Source organism: Telopea speciosissima, chromosome 9, assembly GCF_018873765.1.
Source record: "Telopea speciosissima isolate NSW1024214 ecotype Mountain lineage chromosome 9, Tspe_v1, whole genome shotgun sequence".
Lineage (NCBI taxonomy): Eukaryota > Viridiplantae > Streptophyta > Magnoliopsida > Proteales > Proteaceae > Telopea > Telopea speciosissima.
The window spans coordinates 52,741,063-52,756,628 of NC_057924.1; the positions used below are offsets into that span (position 1 = coordinate 52,741,063).

Below are 15,566 nucleotides of genomic sequence, written 5' to 3' on the forward strand. Positions count from 1 at the left end.
TTGGATGTCCAAGGTAGTTTAGCGATTTAAATGTATTTAAGCGATTGACATCATCACTTAACAACATAAAACTAACGAGTAGGAACTAATCTGCAATTAAGAGAGAAATTTTTTTTGGCTAGAAGATTAAGAGAGACTTAAGAATGGTTCATAAGGTTTTACCCGGCTTTGGGCGGTTAAGTGACTATTAATAAGGAAAGACTGATCTAGACAAATTTTTTTCTAGCTAAAAGACTGATCTAAACATGCTTACTTGCATACTGATCATGGATCATTATAGGGATTAGGAAGAGGAAAATGAAAAGGTCATAATAAGCATGGTTTTAAGTATTGGTATTTGTAACGAAATTGGTCTTGGCCGATACCATTATTGACAACGATATAGATCGACTAGATCAGCCTATATCATGGACCGTTACAATAATACGGTATCAGCCAATATTATGATCGATTTAATTCGAATATTTGAAACCGTAGTCATAGGAGTATAACTTTTGCCAACCCATGAGCTCCAATTGGAACTACGACATGCTCCCCTGAGGTCAGACTAATCAAAATTTGTAGGGTAAATTACACATCACCCCTTGGTTTTCAAGCGAAACTCAGATTATCCCCTGATTTTTGAAAAAACTCAAATCACCCCCTCTACAAGAACGGTGTTACATTTGTTAGTTAGTGGTGTGAAATGACTATTTTACCCTTGTACTAAAACATTAGGATTAAATTTACAATACTACCCTTCAAAATCTACGTTTGGATGTCCAAGGTAGTTTAGCGATTTAAATGTATTTAATCGATTGACATCATCACTTAACAACATAAAACTAAAGTAGGAACTAATCGTCAATTAAGAGAGAAATTTTTTTTGGCTAGAAGATTAAGAGAGACTTAAGAATGGTTCATAAGGTTTTACCCGGCTTTGGGCCGGTTAAGTGACTATTAATAAGGAAAGACTGATCTAGACAAATTTTTTTTCTAGCTAAAAGACTGATCTAAACATGCTTACTTGCATACTGATCATGGATCATTATAGGGATTAGGAAGAGGAAAATGAAAAGGTCATAATAAGCATGGTTTTAAGTATTGGTATTTGTAACGAAATTGGTCTTGGCCGATACCATTATTGACAACGATATAGATCGACTAGATCAGCCTATATCATGGACCGTTACAATAATACGGTATCAGCCAATATTATGATCGATTTAATTCGAATATTTGAAACCGTAGTCATAGGAGTATAACTTTTGCCAACCCATGAGCTCCAATTGGAACTACGACATGCTCCCCTGAGGTCAGACTAATCAAAATTTGTAGGGTAAATTACACATCACCCCTTGGTTTTCAAGCGAAACTCAGATTATCCCCTGATTTTTGAAAAAACTCAAATCACCCCCTCTACAGTAACGGTGTTAGTCTGTTGTTAGTTAGTGGTGTGAAATGACTATTTTACCCTTGTACTAAAACATTAGGATTAAATTTACAATACTACCCTTCAAAATCTACGTTTGGATGTCCAGGGTAGTTTAGCGATTTAAATGTATTTAACTGGCTGACATCATCACTTAACAACATAAAACTAATAGTAGGAACTAATCTGTCATATTGGGGTCTAAACCAAGGATTGATTTGAGTTTTTTCAAAAACCAGGGGGTGATCTGAGTTTCGTTTAAAAACCAGGAGGTGATGTGTAATTTACCCAAATTTGTAAGTTGATCAAAATAGCACATGCCACGGCTTATTAGAACCTTGACGAATTTATTAGGTGTTAATTTGCAGCAAGGGTGTGCAGGCTTAATTTAGGTATGGGAATGTTAATATTTTAGGTACATTTTATTCACCAAAAAAAAATATATTTCAGGTACAATTTGATTGTAAATTTGAAAAATGCAATTAAAACCATCAAAGAATGGACTTCAACTGAAAGTCAGAATTGTATTCATTAATTTAAGTATTAAACATGAGAAAATCTTATTGTAAATTTGTAACCAAAATGGTGAACTAGGAAGTTGTAATTTTACTTTTTTACCCTTTTAAGATAACATTTTTTTATTTTTCAAAAGTGTAAATCCAGTCATTTTCACATAAATACTACATTTTTTCGATAAGACATAATTACTGCATTAAATATTACATCAAATAACTTTTTGAAAATCCTTTTTTACTCCTTCATTAAATAATTTTTTAGAAAAAGATAAGAGACCATTAAAAGAAGGTCACAACTTCTTAGTTCTCCACTTTGGTGACAACAAGATGCACCCATTAAACATTAACATTTTAGAAATCTAAGACAATGAATTTGTCCCCCCATTAAAGTATCTTTTTATTTAAGCAGTGTATGTGAGAGGGTCTCTCACAAAGAGTTGGAAAAGTCATATATCCCACCTATTAATTAATGCCTTGAAACTCCCACCCTCTCATATACACGGTTTACACGATCGTGTATGAAAACTTTCCCCTAAGCTTAATAAAAAAAAATTGTATTTCTTTTAACCAAATTATTTGAAAGGACCCAATTTGGGCTAAGTTATTTAAACGACCCCAAAAGCACATGAAAATTTTACAATGTTCTAATATAGTTTGCGTTGATCTAAGCCAATTTTTCCTGAATTATTTGCAATTTGCAAACAATTTTTCAATCATATTAAGACAGATCCTCTCAGTCCATTACATCCCTTGAATCCACCCTGATAAATATATAGGTGGTACATATAATTTCCTGTTGCTCCACAGCCCAATATTTTGTTAGTTTCCCTCTCTCTCTCTCTCTCTCTCTCTCTCTCTCTTCTTTGAAGCTAGCTAGTGATAAACAAAATTATACCCACGGCTCATCCTTAGAAGGCCGACCCCTGCTGGTCATCCTCGGAAGACCGACCTTTGTGGGTCATCCTCAGAAGGTCGACCCCCGCTTGTTGAACCCGAACCCAAAATTAGGACTAATTTGAAATTTTATTTTAAAGATACTCCGGTGAAAATTGACACACAGGGTCATCGAACGGATGACTGAAATAGGTAACTGACCTTGATCCGTTCAACTTATCCATGCATGGTAGTCAATGCATCCGAACCAATTAAATTATCGTATTAAGGCCCATGTGCGTGTACGAGAGTGTTGGGGAATACCCCGGGCCCATTAGAATACAGATCAACAGACCGGAAGCATGGATAAAGCCATGCGACTGATGGACAGAGCTATGTGGCTGATGGAAGTCCATCAACCGCATGAGCTGTCATGCCCAAAATGGCACTTTTGGAGTGTGGACCCCACTTGGGCTTGTGTGGGACCTACCTTCCCATGAATTTAAGATGTGTAGGACCTACCTAAGTGACCTACACACTTGAAACCCTAACCTATGGATTCATATAGGTCAACTAAGGGTTTAAGTCTTCATTGAATTAGAACTTTTACTAAGCAAGCCAAACAGGACCTAGTGGGCATGTGTCTATAAAGACACATGCTTTTTCTTAGCTCATTTCAAACTTCCTCAAAGAGAGAAAACGTGAGAGAGAGCCGAAGGAAAAAGAAGAAGGATGAGGGAAGAAGGGGAGAAGCCCTAGCTGTCCAACTCCCCCACTCACACTCTCTCCCTCCCCTCTTGAAGCCCGATCAAGGAAGGAAGCTGAGAAGAAGAAGAAGAAGAATAAGGATGAAAAGGAAGATGGAAAAAAGAAAGAAAAGAAGGAGAAGGAAGGGAACAAGGGCTCCCCTAGCCTTACACTTGCCCCTCTTTGGTAAGCATTGTTTTTCCCCCTCTTTTCCTTTGTCAACCTAGGTTTAGGTTTGGGTTAAGATTTGGGTGTGGTAGCTAAAAGGCTTTGTAAGATGGAGTTTAGGGCTTTCAATGAAACCCTCATACCCCATCTACCACCACCCTCGTATCCCTTTAAGGACCCAACATGCCCTAGATGCAAGAAAGGTATAAAATAGATGGATTTGGGTTTTAGATTCAATGTAGGTTTTGAATCAAGCTTGGGGATGATTCCTTGGGGCATAAACTTTCCCTTGGGTGTAGGAAGGGCCCCCAACACCTCTCCTTGGCTTGCACAAGTTCCACCATGGCTGAAACCCGAGCCCTAGCTAAAAATTCAGCAACTCGAGCGTTCTGGATACATGCGGTTGATGCGTGCGGTTGATCAATCCATCAACCGCTTGAATTCCAGCAGCCATTGCTTCCATCAACCACACGAAGCAAGTGGCTACTGTCCAAGGGCTTTTGAGGGAGAACTTTTATGGGATGTTTGTGGGACTTTGGGGCAATTAATAACCATCTAATTTAGGGTTAATTATGCACATTTAGAGTGAGTTAAATCTTCAGTGAGATCGTCCGAGTACGCGAGAATCCAAGTTCAGAATTTACAAATCAAACCAAGAAGGCTAAGTGAGTGGGTTGGATAATTGATCTTATTTTTTAGAGTGTTTTAAAGGCATGGACTATGTGTGTGTGCACCCCATTATCATTTTTAATGATGCATTTAACATTGATAACCTCATTATGTATGCTAGTGTAGGAATGCTATGAATTGCATGTGTAAAATACTAGAATATGTTTAACCCTCACTATGAATGTCTTAATTGTATAAATACCTAGAAAGTATGTTTTGTGAATTGAATATGTTATGTGACGGTTGATGGAATCTGGGAACCGATGGGAATGTCATGCCCGTGATTTCCATGTTGTATTGTGATAATTGCGAATGTTGTGTGAGAATATGATCTGGGAGCAAAGGGGAATGTCGGGCCCATGGTTGCCATACTGCCATGACATCAAGTTGCATTAGATTAGGCTTTGGAAATGGGTTGCAGCATGGCCGATGGGAATACCGGTGCCGTATTCGTCATACTCATTTCCATGTGTATGTTTATGCTTGAGGTGACGGGAGGTTAGTTTGACCGATGGGGTTCCAATACTGTGATTGTTGGCCTCATACATACATGTATACATGTGAGAACTGTCATGGCGCTTTTGTTGTGCGTGTATATCTATTTATCCGTAGTATGAAACCTGGATTTATTTATATACTTATATAACATTTATCACATAGATTGAATGGTCATTAAGATAATTACCCTATGCTACACCCTTGCCAATAGGGGTAAGGTGTTGGATAATCGATGGTAGGTCTTATGGGGATTCTAGAATACCATTCTCAAACCCGAGTGACTGAGGCTAATACCGGGACCGGACGAGGGCTTGGGTTATATCGGGGGTTCGCTAGGTGAGCGAGGGTAATACCGGATTGGAAGGCTCCCTTAGCAACCAGGGTTACCGATGGGAGACGAGGCACTTACCAAGCCCAAAGGTACTTTTTGTTGTAGTAGCATGATACCCAATGACTTAGGCATTTGTTTGTTAGGTGGAAAGTAATAAAATGAACTCACAACACTGCATCATGGACTATGTGTGTATACTTGCATGATCTGATTTCTCATTGGGCTTAGTGAAGCTCATTCCACGCAGATATCTCTTTTTAGATTGTGATGCAAGTATTCCCATGCTAGTGGACTCAAGTGCTTCCTTCGTTGTTGTTGACTCTAATGATGTTTGGCGGGCACCAGAACCTGAGGGGCATGATGCCGGATGCAGATGAGATGATTGTGTCTATAGGGCATATTGATCGAGAATGCTGACCTCATTTCTCCTTTTGATGCATTGATGTAGTTTCCAATCTTTTGTTATGTCGACGTATACTTTGTTATTTATGGTATTCACGTCTTGATGAAATATTGGAATGTAATGAAGGTTAATAAATGCACAGTTTATTTATATAATATCACACAGTAGGTTTCAATTCTAGATTTTGCTGTTATATTCTATCTTCGGTTGCTCTGATGTATTTGATTTAGATTATGGACTGTGAGTCAATGTACTGTATCTGTGATCCTGGAGGTCTAGTGGGATGGTTGTAGGCATCTTAGTCACACTAGCTGAGGTATCTGGGGTGGGGTGTGATACCGCTGGTCATCCTCAGAAGACCGACCCCCGTTGGTCATCCTCAAAAGACTGACCCTCGCAGGTCATCCTCAAAAGGCCAACCCCCATGGCTCATCCTCAGTGGTCCAGCGCCGCATCAGCTAAGGAAGAATCTCTCTCCGAGAGGAAACCCTTTCCTAAAAGGAATCCACGTCAGATCTCCCACTAAGAAGGACTCTAACCCAACAGGGAAACACTTTCCCAAAGAGACTCTATGATGAGATTTCCTACCAAAATTAAAAAACTTACCAATCAGGGACTCTCCACAACTGCCTCACTCTCCACCCCAGGCCTATAAATACACAAGTATGACCAAGGTAAAAGGGGATCTCACTCATTATTCTTAAATTTCCCCTGAATTATTTGTTGCTAGAGTGACTTGACTTAAGCATTGGAAAATCCCCCCCGCCAGAGAAGACCGGCTCTCCCTTGCCCATTTGTTCTTTTCTATAGGTACGATCTAGAAAGAAGCATCTGAGGATTTCTTGATGCAACAACTAGAATTTGCATACATGGGAGATGAATTTCATATGTTTGACTGGATTAGAACATAACTATCAGCAAGTGAGGGTCACCAGCTATTCTTATGACTTATGCAAAGGGGAAAGCATCTTAAGGGTAGGCTTGTAAATATATCCAAATTTAGCATCATAAATATCCCTTTACAGATTAGGATATTTAGAAACATTTCTTTGGATCTATGGTTTTTTTCCTTTCTTTTCTTTTGTTCCTATTTCCTTGTGCTTTTGTAGCTTGGCGTGATAGGCATGGTGCATACTGACAATCAGTTTGCCACTTTTGCTTGAACAGTTGGGGTACGTTCCTAGTTTTTTTAATTATAGAAAAACAATATATTAGAAGATTAAAAACTATTTACAACCATTTCCATTGTGTGATTAGTAGGCCAATCCTCAATGGTTTTAAGTGCTAGGTTCCAAAAGTAATCAAGGAAGGGGTTGTCAATACATAAACTAAATGTCACTGTTGAGAAGGTACCACTTAACTTTGCCAGTTCCAAAAAGCTAGGAGCAATTCTTCTAGGGGATTGTTGTATTATCAGAAAGATGAAGATAAAAGAGTAAATCTTTGTTGCTGTAAAAGACCTCTTGAAGATTGATGCTAGATATATATATATATATATATATATATATATATATATATTTTTGTTTTGTTTTTCAACCCTTCAATATTTCAATTAGTTAAGCCTCCACCTTGTCTATAGTAGTATGTACACCTGCAAACGTTAGGTTATGTTGTCCATCTATCAAAATTGAAAAAGCCCAACCGGTTAAGTTTAGCTTCGGGTCAGAAATGCCTGTGCAAATTAAAACAGGTCATTGTACATAGAAGTTAGAAATATATGATGAAAGATGACCAAAAGATATAGGATTGATGCTATACGTAGCATGCAAAATTGGAGGGAAGGGGGGAATATTCATGTACTAATACCCATACGTTCCGCTAGTTTGGTGGTTCCCCTAGGCCCCATGGCTTATCGATGTAGCTATATTTGTTTGTTCTTATATAGGAAAACAAAATGGAACGAGGACAATTGCAAAATGATCGAGTTTCTCTTCACCCACGTTGATAGAGTTCTTTGTTTTCTTATGGGTGTCAGTACCTTGGGATGGGCATCGATAGCATATGGAGAGGTATTTTTTTATCCCATGCCATACTGGGGGGGGGGGGGGGGGGGGAAGTAATTAAGACCCTAGGATGGTGGGTGAACCCTTCTCCACTGATGGTGGGAAACTTTCCCAATTGCAAAACATTTTGATATTAGTTAGGGTTCTCTATTTTAAGTAGTCTTAGTTGATGCTACTTATGGTTTATTGATTCTTCAAGGTTGAGATTGAAACATTTAACATGTTGAAGAACTTTTGGAACAAAAGGAGGAAATGGAGTGCAAAAGGGGTTCAATTCTTTGCTTCATGGGTGGATTATAAGTTATAATCTATGCCAGTCAAATGAATTTTTTTATAGAATATGTCAACTGTATGACCACAATATATTGAACCTTTTTGGTGAATTTAACCTATTCATTGAGTAGGGAAATTGGTCTTGGACTGATAGTTGGGGTCACTGGTCGTAGTGGTGTTTGAGGTATGTTGGTCTGTATTCGATACCCCTCATCTTCTTTAACCTGCAGCAAATCAGGTCTTTTCTGGAGTGTTGGTCCTTCGTGAGCCCCTCTTGGCCCCTCGTGGATTTGTTGTCTTGGCCCCTTCGTGGGTCACTATCCCTAGTAGGCCCCTTGTGGGTCACTACTAGTGGGCTAAATTCTAGCAAAAAATTTAAAGTGGTTCAGATCCAAGTAATCCTATGTCCTCATCCCGGATCACAAAATCATAGATTTCTTCCACAATCATCAATCCATTTCCAAATAGCATGAATCAAGCCTTACACATCTCAATCATGGTCCTTTGGATTGAGCACCTAGAACACTTCCTGGTTTAAGGATTTTTTTACCCAGATCACACAAAGGATTTCTTCAATTCTCAACCACAGTCCTGCATATTGAGCACTCGGAACACTCACTGGTTCAATGATTTCATTCTCAACAATGGAACACATCCACAAACAAGTACACAAAGTACAAATTGAGCTAGATAAGCTCACACAGCAAAATGGCTTATTCCTCATGCTTGAAAATGGCCCCAATTAAGCTCACAATGATTTATACAAAACATTTGACAGCCCTTTTAAGATGATATTTTTGTTTAAGTTCATTCTCCTGTAGTTTTCAAATGACTCAGCCTTTATATAGGCAACAAACTAGCGGTAAGGGATTCGGCTCCTCTCTTTGGAGGGTCTCACCCAATGAGTACCCAATGATGCATCCAATGGGTGCCGAGATGTGTGGCACAACCCATCCGTTAGATGCCTCATTGGGCACTCATTGGGCACATTTAGCCTGTTTATAGCCCATTTAGTACAAGCCCGATTATAGACCAATACCCTATTGACTGTTTGAAAATGAGACCATGTCTATTGTCTAGCCTATGAGAACCGATTACTCAAACGTGCCGGTCATGGTGTGAGATCCTAAAATAACGGAAACTGAAAAGGCCCAACCGAAAATTGGCCTGTACCAACCAATTGACACCCCTACTTGAAACCTTGCCCAACACTCAGCATATTTGGTGGTTCAGTCATGTGAATCCAGTTTAAGCAGTCAAACAAATCCACTCAGCATTTTTAAAATCAATTTTGACTTAACCAATGAAATTATCATAAAATGGGTGCAATCGGGCTGGGCTAGGCAAGATTTTTTCAAACCCCAGCTGAACCCAAGTCCAACCCTGCCCGATATCATGGCTCAGACCCAGCCCCAATCCCAGCCTTACGAGCTCAACCTAACATAGCCTAGCCCTAATTGACCTTGATTGGGCCGGGTTGGCCTTGATTGACTTTGCCAACCTCTATTCTTATCATTTAGAGCTAGACTAGGTAAGGCTAGCCCTGTGTTTTCTCCGAATGTATGATATTATTATGTATAATCATATATCATATATCTATATAAATACACAGCCAAGTCGGATTGGGGTAAACCCATGGCCTTAGCCCAAGCCTAACCTAGGCTAGTAAATCTCAATCCTATCCCAACCCACAGGCTGAAAAGCCTAGCCCCCTATAGTACTCAAGTTAGGCTTGGGCTGGCTCAGGATTGCCAGGACAAACTTTCACCCTTATCTCATAATAGTCAGGTGACTAGGAGTCTAGGATTGGTGGGTTGATGGAATAATTATCACCTCCAATTCGCGGGCACCTCCAATTCCTCTAATAGGGGAGAGTGGACCCCACCTTGGGCAATGTTTTTGGGCAGGGTGGTTATTTCCATAAATAATTCATGGGAAGTAGTTTTCTATCTGGGAGTGTGGCCTATGCGAGCACTCCCATGAGTCTATCAATCTCCTCCCCATTTGAAAAGACACCTTTGCCCCCTTATTTTGAGGAGGAGAGAGATAGACACATGGGAGTGTTGGCATAGGCCACACTCCTGGACTGAGAACTTTCTCCCATAATTCATATACATCTATAAGTTCTAGGAACATATTTACCGTTAAATATATGGTTTATGGAAATTGTGAGAGATATTGGGAATTACTTCTATTACATTCTTAGGACTACTATGATATTTGTATGTATAAAATGTGAATCATTATTCTTTATTATTATCCTTTTTCTTAATTCTTGCTATCAAAATCATGTATAATATGCCTTGAAGAAGGACAAACTTACCAATTTACCCTTATATGCAAAAACTTCAAATCGGATACAATTTAGGGTGTCAAGTAATTGTTTGAAAAGTTGGATATTTCAAGAAAAATGACAATAGTCTAGGAGATGTACAGGTAATTTTCCTTATAATTAATTGGGAACAAATTAAAAAAGAAGAGAGAGAGGAATAAAGACCTTGGCTTGACATCATTGGTGGCTTTGGCTCCTGCAAAGAATCCTCGGGTCTTCCAAACACGCCCGACAAATCAGGATCCAGAAGGGGAAAGCAAACCCTTTAGAGAGTTGAAAAAGGAAAGGAATTCAAAGCTGCTGGCTTGGAAAATGAGTGGGGAGAAAGGGTGCCAGAGATTCTCTTCCTTTTTCTGAAAAATTAAAAGAGATAAAAACCAAATTATAGCCTCACCATATATGGCAAAAGACTGACTATATATCTGTATAGCAGAGGTTCCACTAACCTCAGTTATGAAATGTAACTCTCAAAAATTGGAGTTTTGTAGGTTCTCAGTGGAAGAGAAGGAGAAGCTGAGGGTGGGGGTAGAGTTTTGGGTATGGTGGTGGTGATGTTGGTGGTAGAGAGTGATAAGGTGTATCTCATTATCTTTGTTGGTGGGGATTTATTTCTTAATTGGGTTTGTGAGGAAGGTGCTTGTAAGGACACTTTTTGTGTTAAATAAAGAAAGAGAACAAATCCTTCTGCTGAGCTCTTTATATCCCCCAGCATCACCTCTTCTCTCAGTCTTTCTCTCAAACACCCCAACCCCCCTAGGGTGGTGACTTGCGTTTCTTTGTGAAAGAGATAGGTTTTACCTTTGGATGAAAGGGAGCTAAAGAGGTTTAGAAGATGAAAAAAAAGGTGAAATGGGTTGTGCCTGGCTCCCTGTATGCCACACGTACAGACCCATCTGATCAATGATCGGCTGTTGTGGGTGGCGTGCGAGGAGCCAAGCATACCTTCTCTCTCTCTCTCTCTCAACCTAACCTTGCTGCTATCTCTGCTAATTTTTTTTTGTATGTGATAGAAGTGAACTATATTACTATATAATCTAACCCATTTATGTGCATTTTGATCATTTTCTATCTATCTTGTTCCTTCTGATAGATTTTATAGATGAGAAATGTAGAACAGAACCCAAATATTTAATCTTCTCTCACTTTTGAGACAAGCTCACTGTCTAAAAACAATATTATAACAGCAATTTAAGATCAAGTTTGGATGGAAGGATTCCTTTCCCCTCTCCCCTCTCCCCCCCTCCCCCCAAACAAACATACAAACAGGCCTACAAGAGAACCCATATACTTATTTTTCCATAAAAGCTCTCTCTCTCTGTCACTCTTCTTGGTTTGGTTATTTGTGTTATTTTTATCAGAAAACTTGTTAAAATATCAATTTCAGGTTCACCCATGTTTGACATCTTTATTCATTTCTTAAAGATTGAATTTGTAATTTCTTCAACATAAACACATGCAATGGGTACTTCACTCTTCCTCTGTTTATGTTTCTTTGTGGGTGCTTTTTGTTTTATTCTTTAGGTTCATTTTCTTGGGTACTAATGGGGAAGAACTGGTTCTTCTCTCAGGTTGCAGCTTTATTCTTCACATCCTTTGCCAAGGAATTTCTAAGATTCCTATGTGGGAAAGTGATGAAGAGTGTGAAACCCCTCCACAGCATTACCTCACCATTTTTAAATTTCTTCTCTTATTTTGATTTTGATTTTCTCATACAACCAAACCCAAATAGCCAAAGGGCTTCTCCTGATCATCAAGGTTAAAAAAAATACTATCCCAAAATTACCCTTCATCAACTTCATAATGACCCTTATTACTAATGTCTTATGTTCTTTGATTCTTTCTTTTCCAGCACAAACAGGGAAGCACTATTATACACTTGGGGAATTGGGGTGTTCAACTGTTCCCACCTCATCAGCAAGATTTCCTTGCCCGTGATTTACGCAAGCCTTCCAATGAAGAAGACCTGATATAGCTATCTTCAAACCCCACACCACCCTCAACCCCCAAAATTCCAATCTAGCTGTTACCATTGTTATGACTTTTCTTCCTTTCTTTCCTTCCATATAGACTTCTTTCATGAGTTGATTGTTTCTCAAGAAACCCATTTGGCCAAATTTCTTGTATCAAGTTAGGTTTTTCCTTCTTTTTTTTCACCTAAATTAGCTTACCATCTGCCTTACAAGGTGTTCAAGTTAGGTTTTTCCTTTTCTTTCACCTAAATTAGCTTACCATTTGCCTTACAAGTGTTTTCTATTTATGCCCCCCCCCCCCCTCCCCCCCCCCCCTCCCCTCTTTTTTTTTTTTAATGTTTTTACTTCAAATGTACCTTGTAAGTATGTTTTAGTGAAAAAAAAAAGTTGTTTTAGTGAAGAACCCAAACAAATGCATGCATTGGGCATAATTGTGCACAAAATTAAGACCTAATTTTCCTTAAGCCATGGTGAATGGGGCTTTAGATGCATGTGGGGAGGATATCAGGAGGATAATTTGGGGAACATACTAAAACCCTATAGTGGTTTGTGAACCCTAATATGGTGTGGTGAACCTTTACCATGAGGTGAATGAAAATAGAAAAATATAACTTGTTTTTAAGCCTAAAATCAACACTGATAGGATCATAGACTATAGATTACCTACTTTTGGATTATTGTGCTGCATCTTAATTTTGATTTGGACTGAGTTTTCTTACACCCATGATAACAAGGGAATCTCTACATCTAAGAACATCTAACCTTTTGGATTAGAGCACGGTGAGTCCATGTGATGGTGACAATGAATTTAATCACATGATCATCTCACCGGTGCAAAGAAGAGATTTCTCTACTCCACGGGTGAAGGAAAACTTAATAACCTTTTCCTTTTCTAAAAATCATGTTCTGATTTGGATTAAAACTAGATTAAAATTACTGAATTTGTCACCAAGGATTATTAAATCTCTTTGTCTAAAACTCTTTGGAGTGGAAAAGGGGGCATTTTGGTAAATCAAACATAAAGCATAATAGCTTTTGGCCCGGATTCCTTAGCCTAATTTATTCTCTTCAACTTCTGTTGTTTGATCTTTGTTGTAGATTGGATTATGGGAATTCCAACCTTTTCCTCTCCAGATGCTCTCTCTCTCTCTTTTATGCTTTGTCTTTTACTTTTGCTTTTGCTTTTGCTTTACTTCCTTTTATTTTTTGTGTTGTTGGCTTTGCAAAATGCAGCCAATGTTTTGATTCTCTCTTTTCGTATACTTTCTCAAAAGATTATTCCTTAGGAATTTCATTTATGTATTGGAATTTTATTGGAATTTATTGTACACTTCGGTGCTTGTGATTTCCAAAGGCGCAATCACAGTTCACAATTTTAAGTGACCTTTATTTGGTATGAAGTAGTGGTAAGAAGAAACTCTTTGCGTTTGACCCATGTCCATATCGATGTTTAATCTAATAGTAAACTAGCTTTTCTTATTACCAAAATATCCCCCTTGAAGCACTGTCTCTCATCTGCATTAGCTTTGCTGTTGGAATGTTTATATTCATGAACCTTTGTTTTAAGGAAGGTATAAGAAAATAGGGAAGCAGTTTTCTATCCAAGAGTGTGATCTAGAAAATCTTCACATATTTGAGCATACGTGAATGATTTACAATCGTTCACATGGAATCCAATCTGGGAGAATATTTTATCTAAACGGTTTTGAGTCGTTCATGTGTGAAGATTCACTGGACTCCACCAACATTCCCATGTGTCTATCTCTCCTCCTTAAAATAAGGGGGCAGATCTGTCTTTTCATATGGGTAGGAGAGAGATAGATTCATGGGAGTGCTGGCGTAGGCCACACTACCGGGTAGAATTCTTTTTTCCAAGAAAATATTTATAAAAAGAAGAGACAAGCCAATCGGGATGGATCAGGATCGTCTCCAGGGAACCCAGCGCCCAGAGTGTTGTCAGGGGGCATCCAGCGGCTGAGTTGTGCTGCACACATCTCAACACATACCTAGGGATGTGTGCAGCACAGCCCAATGGCTGGCAGCACCCTGGGCGTATTGGACTTCCTGGAGACGAACTAAATTCAATCGGGGGAAGACCCGAACCATTAACCCGGAATGACTATGCAAGTAATTAATTAGTCCCAAATTCTGGTTTAATGGTAAGGGTCTTGATGCACAAGAAAGTATTGTTTTGTAGAAATCTTTTTTTTTTTCCCATGATGATCACGTATATGAGTCTTGTCTTTACTGACAAAAGCATGTCCTTGTAACTTGATCTGCATAGGTCAAGGATCCACGGTTTGATGGGTCCTACCTAGGACAAACTCTCCTATCCTAGCCATTCAATAGTTTCCAAAACCTTCACAATGTGGTTCATGTGTGATGTTTAAAAATAAAAACATCCTAGCTAGGGTCCTATCCTAGCCGTTCAAAATAGTTTTCAAACCTTGACAAATTTGTTGCATGTGGTGTGTTGTTCAAGGAAAAACCTCCAAGATGGGATGTTTGACAGCATGGGCTGGAGACAAATGTGTTGTCAAATTTCTGGTTGCTTTAGTTTGGTCCAAAAATTTGGGTCAAAAGAGTCCCTTGCCTTTTCTTTACAATGATTTATTGATAAAGGCAATCCACTAACACATTTGTTATTATCAATTAGTAAGGATTAGCTAATGGAAGAATGACCAAGATCTTTTAGCTTTCAAAACACATTATTAAGGTGTCATTATCATTTGAAAGAAAGGGCTATAATGATTTAACAACCCCATCCCTCCAATTTTAATGGGTAATAATAACCTACACATAATTATGTGTTATGTAATTACCCATCAAATCAAGTTTAAAACATAAAATGTCTTTTTAAACTTTTTTGAAATTTTCATTATATTGGTTGTCAATGGTAGTTTTTCCTCCCTTAGTTAATGATGAGTTGTTAATTGATGCTCATTGTAGATCAAGATATTGGGTATTTAGCATAGTAGTTTTTTTTATTTTTTTCTTTTGATTTTGACTGGTTTTACCTCCTGTTGATAGCATTACCGAAGGTAAGAGAATAAATCTTGGCTAGACTGTAGTTGTATCTGGCTTAGTCCAGTTTTATTTTATGTAATATATTATTTTTCTTTCTTTTTTAATACAAATGATCCTTTTAATGAAAAGAAAAAAAAAAATGTTTAGATTTCCTCTCTATTTTGATAGGTAAGGGATATCATTAAGGACAATGGAAATGCATGTATGTTTATTGATGTAATAAACTTTACCCATGTGGACTTCAGAAGAGGAAACATATCAAAGATTTGTCTTGTATCATTTTGGAAATGTTTTGGGATTTTGATTGATCATCAGTGGGCCTCAGTAGGTGACCCCTAAGTGATTA

General features: G+C 38.4%; 1 long non-coding RNA gene across 1 annotated transcript; it reads right to left on the minus strand.

The window, feature by feature from the left end:
• Positions 1–1,383: 1,383 nt before the first annotated feature.
• LOC122640943 lies at positions 1,384–11,107 on the minus strand. Its single transcript, XR_006329787.1, has 3 exons — positions 10,973–11,107; positions 6,233–6,241; positions 1,384–1,396 (listed from the first exon to the last, which is right to left on the minus strand). It is a non-coding gene; the product is annotated as an uncharacterized LOC122640943 (long non-coding RNA).
• Positions 11,108–15,566: the final 4,459 nt, after the last annotated feature.